Raw genomic sequence first — 6884 nt, 5'->3', positions numbered from 1 at the left:
TCACAGGAAAGATTAGCCTCTAGGATGGAACCCAGGTAGGTAATTTCGTCTTTCCTTGTGACAATATTGTCACCCACTGTAACTGAGAAGCCGTCGGTCTTGCTGAGTTTGTTATTTGAACCGAAGAGAATGGACTCTGTTTTGCCCATGTGTAATGATAGTTTGTTATCAGCGAGCCATATGCAGATTTTGCCTAGTTCCGTGCTGAGGGTTTTTTCAACCTGTGTCGGTGATTTGTTGAAGAGAGGCTTGGAGTGGGGCCAAGGCGGCGTTCATGGATGCGGTAAGTTCACCTTTTTACGCAGCTTATCAAGTTCCCCGACCAGCATTTCAAGTGTTAGCTGCGCCGCAGGTTCCTGACAGGCAGCGAGCGAGCGAACTGGAGATTAAATCTTTTACAACTTTCACGTTTGAGTCTAAAACGTGACAATTTGGCTTTCCCTGGGTGGGCATTCATTCAGACTTATACCAACCTGTTTGCGGACAATACATGACTGAACATCCACTCAGAGGATCCACTTTCAGAAAGGTAAGCAGAAAAACCTGTTACGTTAAGTCGAAATCTGCATAGTTAAAACAGCCGTTATGAGTGGATGCATTCTCATTATTGTCTTGTGAATAAGTTGCTAAAAATATAAGTAAACCCATTTAATTGTGTTGTTGAAATGAATATTTGCAAGGTGCAATCTATACTAGAACTTTTTTATTTAATTTTTTTCCCACTCACACCTTTCTCTTTCTCTCTCTGTCTTGTTGCTACACTAAGTTAGAGTGACCCATTATTTAAGTTAGGGTTGTTTGTTTAAGTTAGAGCCACAGGTAGAAATACCACTATTTAAGTCATAGGGTATAACCCTAGACCTCGGGGAGGCCTGGCTGTAATGTACATGGGACTTAGACGGTCTAAGCCAGAGTTTAAAGTAGACATACCAGATTGTAGGACTGAAGTGCGTGGGAATTACGAACGGGTTACGGTTAAGGTTGATCAGCCTTAATTTGTCCAGGATTTAGTCTCTTAATTGCGTCAGCCAACTGCAATCCTAGTCTGCGAAATAAGCTTAGTCGATTGAAAAGGTTATGAGTTACGATATACCCATGTTGGATGTGGTTAGGTGGTGAGTCACGTTATACCGATATTTTATTCCCGTATTTCAGTGTTGTGTATTGTATTATACAGGCTTCTTAAATTCTAAGTGTTGTTATATGTCCGAATGTGTGGAATATTTGTTATGTCTTAGAGGCTATATCCATAGGTCGTTGGCTGTTTCCTTGCCATGGTATGATGCAGGCTCCAGGCCTTGCCGTCGGAGAACGGTGTGTGTAGAGAGTGCTATAGTAATGAATGGTATATTATATTAAAATGAGTATACTGGTGGTAGGGGGGCCAACCTATTGTTGTTAAAGTATCGATCGTATTGCATGGTTAACTTGTGCTGCTCTGCAAGGAGGGGTCTTGGTTTCATGGACTTTTGAATCCCTCGTTGCGGCCGCACGATGGAGGGGAGGTCTGTGGAACCAGAATCTATTGAACCCTCTTGGCATTACAGTTCCTTCACTATGCGTTAACGATTAGATGGATCATTAAAGATAGGCGGGTATATACTCCGAATCTGAGAAGGAGCGGGTATTATATTATATTATTATATTATGCTATATAAGCAGTTGTGGGAGCGGGTATTATGTTGTTACATTATGCTATAAAGGCAGTTGTGGTTAGTTTGTGAACACCGCCGTGCGCACTGCCGACCCACCAGCCACCACAGACGCGCGACTCGTGGGCTGGAAGCAATCGTTTTCGTTTTGGTTGGATATAGAGGCGTGCACCACATATCTGCGTTGTTACCACACTTATCTTTTCTAATGCGAATTAGCCATATTGCGGGGTACAGCCGCACTGATCATCATTCTATAATGAATTCTGATATTCTAATTAAATATATGATAGCTGGTTATAAAAATGGCTTTAATTCCGGACTCAAGGTCCAGTTCGTTGTCCTGCAGAGGTCCTGCATTATATATTATTATAGTTACACGCACAGTGTGCGGACTCCGACTCCGAACCATACTCCAGGGGAGCGTTTTTATTCTTTGGGGACTCTTGGTGCCGCTGCGCACACAGGACTGCATTGATGAAGAGTAGACGCACGTATTGGTATATAGAGCATACAATACTGGGACGCGCCGCCTATTCGAGGCCGCGGGCTGTTCGTTCATTGTTTTCTTTTGGACGATGTGGGCCCCTTGCGCTCGGTTCAGCCGACGTCCACATCTTATTACCCGGCCCGAGGAAGAACGAGATGCGTCGGGCGCGTTGTCAGGATGGGGGGTGTGTGACACTGACAAGCGGTCACTGCACTAATCATTGATAGAACGTTATGTTACTGGAATTGGAATAAGGATGCTGCAATTATTATGAATTGGAGAAGCGGAGGTGTTTTGTTTTTTCTTTTGATAAATAGGAGAAGTTTTGATTTGTGCTTGCAGCACCGCCACGCTCCGATGCGAGACAAGCATGCATTTCGCTATCTATAACGGCGAATTAGTGAGCGACCATGAATCATAATTTTAGTAATTTGACCCATTATTTGATTTTATTTTGTTTTATTACGGATCCCCGTTGGCTGGTGCCATTGCAACCAGCTAGTCTTCCTGGGGTCCACCAGGAACAGTAATTATTATTGCGATTCTTTGTTTTTTAGAGACAGTACCAGACACATATTGCATGATGGTAATAACGGGTTGAATGAAATTACGTGCGTGCACAGTGGCGGAAGAACAAAAGTGGACAGGTGAATGAGTGAGTGAGTGAAAACTTTATTTGACGGATTGCAGGATGGGTACAATACAGTACGGCTCAATACATACAATTGTTGGGGGGATGCAGACCTGAGAAAGGCGTTTGTCTTGTTTCCATCAGGGTCTCCCACATATTTTGTATGCTTTTTAATAACAGTATAGCCTGTGTTCTTTGTGTGGTTCTGCTAAAAGAGACACAATGTAAACCTTTCTTTGTTCACTTACAGTAAAACCATAAAGCGGCCCCCAGAAGACCGATACGATTTGATAAGGGACTTAAATATGTCCATAAGTAACCATATATAGTGATGGGCATCAGGCCTAGACAGCATTGAAGCACGACCTTGTGGTTTGTAAACGTCGACGATGCGGACTGTAAAGTTATCTTTATGAAGTCGCCTAGAGATACTGTAAGAGATACTAGGGAGAACGACTGGGAACTAAAGAGGAAGAGCCTTGTGAAGTATAGACTCCGAATGATCAGTTAATTCTGTCATGTCAGCTTATGTTATTGGTATTGACTGAAGTGAAGCTGGCCAGAGGCCCGAGCTGTGGGTGGAAGAGAGGAGATCAGATTATCTGAGTCATCATTCCATAGCTCGGGAGGATATATGTTAAGCCTCCAAACAGAACTATAGCTTAAATATGAACTCATATTGTGTGTGCGTGAAGAAGGAAGGAGAGAGAGACTTATAGAGAGAGAAATATCAGAGGCGTATTTGTGTGTAAATACAACAGCAATTCAGAACGGTTTTTACAAGGCTCGCTATAATAGGACCAACTAATTTCTCAGACGACAAAAACAAACAGCGCCTGTAATATTCGTTTTACATCATAACCATAAGATCTGTTTTGTGTCATCACCCGGCTGTCTCTAAAAGTGAGAAGACGGGGTCTGGGCTAGAACGCTAATACATTCCACGTTTGCGTCCTATAGAAGTAAATAGAAGACATGACTGGATATCTGAGCGATTGATATGGATGTTTACAATCATAGTGAATATCGTCTTTACATTGCTCCCAAATCATGGACATAGTATAATCATGGACATAGTATATAGGCCTATATAGCCTCTGCGGTCACATTGATTGGTTAGCGCGTTTTATTGTTGGAAGTACATCTAACGCAATGAACCCATATTTCCCACGGAAACAGTACAGGTGTTATTATTCTTGACGAAAATTGTAATTTAGATTTGGCTATTATCCCTGTGATGAGAACTCAACATGTATATACACTCATAAAATCGAATGGTTGTTAGTCAACATCCAGCAAACGTTGCTGTTTTGGTAGAACTTGTTTTTAGTGGTTCTTAGTGTCTCAGTATATATTTTCTTTGCAACTTTGATTCACTGATAAAACGATTTAATCACGACATCACGACAGGACGCAGGCATGTTTATGGGATTCAAGAATGTTAATATTTGTTCCACTTGCACGTATTCTAAGTGGCTCTATGCGGTCGGATGTCTGGATTCTAAATGCAACTGTTGCCTTATGATGCCTCGTGAGGTGGAAAGACAGGAAGGGTTTGCCGTATAGGATAAGTATATGAAAGTTGTATTTTAGTCATAAGTCTTCTGAAGACGGAAGTAATTACAGCAGTATGGTTTCTTTGTTGACAGATGTGAAGCTCGTCTGACTACTGTCACTGTGGCGAGCTGTAAAAGATATGGTCATATGCGCGCGCGTGTGTGTTTACCATTTGAATAATTAGGCATAATTCTAATGAGAATTAATCCTTGTCTATTACTTATTCATTAATTAATTTATATTAATGAATGTATTAAATGTTCAGTCTGTCTCTGATGCTGAAGGCAGGTCTGTCTTCTAAAAGCGGTTTTGATCTCCATAATATAGGACTGGATATATTTATAGCATTTTTAAAAACCACAGAACAGAGTTGCAAACAACTTAAACAAGCATAGAAGATAATAGAAACACATATTAGGCCTGTATACATTATACAACCATACATATTATATACGATTAGGGATTATTTTTAAAGTGAATCTGCTATACAGCGGAGGTTTTGAGGCAGGTTATTCCAAAGGGTTAATGCTCTAAAACTAAAAGATCTCCTTAAGAGCGTTGGTTTTAGGACCTGGCAATTCGAGCTGCCCACTACTGGGACCTCGAGTGTAATACTCATGCACAGTATTACTACAAACAATCGGTTCATGTATGGGAACAGGAGTTTTACTGCTCATGACCAATTTAAACAGCACAAGTGTATTACAAGACAATCTATCTTCGACGTTAGGCCAAGAGAGGCGGGCATGCATATACGGCTCACATTAGACCTTGGTCAGCAGCCCAAACTCCTGCTCCTCACCTACAAATCCCTCCATGCCCTCGCCCCCCGGTACCTGTCTGATCTCCTCCACCAGTACACTCCATCCCGGAACCTACGATCCTCTGATCTAGGTCTCCTCTCCATCCCTCGCACCAGGTTACGGACTTTTGGGGACAGAGCCTTCAGCGTGGCATCCCCTACCCTCTGGAACTCTCTCCCCCCCGAAATCCGCAACGCCCCAACCCTGGACACCTTCAAATCCGCTCTAAAAACACACCTCTTCACCAAGGCTTTCCCCATCAGTTAGTTTTAGATTAAATTAGGTCCATTATCCCCTACTTTCCCTCATCCCCTTTTCCCCCTCCCCCCCCTACTTTCCTTGCCCTATTTTTTGTCCTGATTGTTGTTATTATTATAGTACCAACCGTGCTGCCCTGTTCTGGGCAACCTGGAGCTTACAGAGGTCACCGCTGGCAGCGCCACAAGATGACATGTAATTAAACGTTGCACTATCTGACATGAGTACGTCTCCTGGAAATACCGATTGCTCTTCCCATTTTTAAAACAATATAATTAATATGCTGAGATCAAGACAGAGTGCTATCCAGCTTCACTCCAAGAAGATTAGTACTTTCGACTTGTTGAACTGCCGAATTACACGAGTTTAAATGAATCTTTGGATTTGTAGATTACCTGCCTTGCACAGTGCATTTGGTTTTGGGGATTTTGAGGGCAGGTCTGCTGCGCTCACAGCTACAGTGTGCATTATTGTGTGATGGTACAGAGTGGACGCGTCCCCCTCTCTCTCTCTCTTGCATCCAACGAGTCATGTGTCTGTATTTTGTAATCAAACTGACAGATGGCTGGACGTGCACGCCGAGGGACAGGGGGCGCAGAGCAACAGCGGAACCTCACATACTGCTTTACCTGCGGAAGGCCCGGCCATTGGGCCCGGAACTGTTGGGACAGGGGAACCCGCGAGGGAGGTCTAGAGTTTGGCCCCTTTTCACAACGAGGTTATCACCAGCGGGTCCAGCCCCAACACACACGGGCATCTACAAGCTCTGACGCACACGCTGATGATCTCGCTAGCACACGCCCGTACACTGGCGCGCACGATCACGACACACACACACACAAACATACACACACACACGTTGTCTGCACACACACACAACCTATTATGAACACTGGCACACATACACACACACACTCTGACACGCACACACGTACACTGACACATGAACACACAGACTCTGATACACACACGCGCTGACTGCGCGCACATCACACACGACACTCCGCTTCGCTCTCTCTCCCTATTTGGTCCTTATTTTACGTTATTTAAATTTTTGGAGTGTAGATTTTGTATTTTTTCTTTTTACTCTTCTTTTGGGTTTTGAGTCTGGTTCATTTTAAGTTTGCCGTTTTATTGTAATCTCTGTCTGGATGTCATTTTAATGTGTTGGATTGATTGGTAATGTTGGCGGGGAGGGCCGCTGTTCTATTCTTCTCTCTCTCTCTCTCTGTGACTCTGGGGCGGGCAGCGGACTTGATCCCACACGGACCCAATACTCAGCCATGGATATCCTCAGTCAAGGGGGGACGGGCCATGGTGGGACGGGCCATGGTTACTGTGGTGACAGCTGGACCACACTGACAGCATGGAGGAGAGGAGGTGGAGTATGAGACATTGGAACACTAAGTAGTGACGATACATCCCCCGACGGCTCTGTGGTCGAGGTCCTGCTGGGCCTGGCGACCTGGGGTCATGGAGCAGTGGTACAGAGG

The sequence above is a fragment of the Notolepis coatsorum genome, assembly GCF_963971535.1.
Source record: "Notolepis coatsorum genome assembly, chromosome: 3".
NCBI lineage: Eukaryota > Metazoa > Chordata > Actinopteri > Aulopiformes > Paralepididae > Notolepis > Notolepis coatsorum.
Note: the sequence above shows the minus strand (reverse complement) of the source record.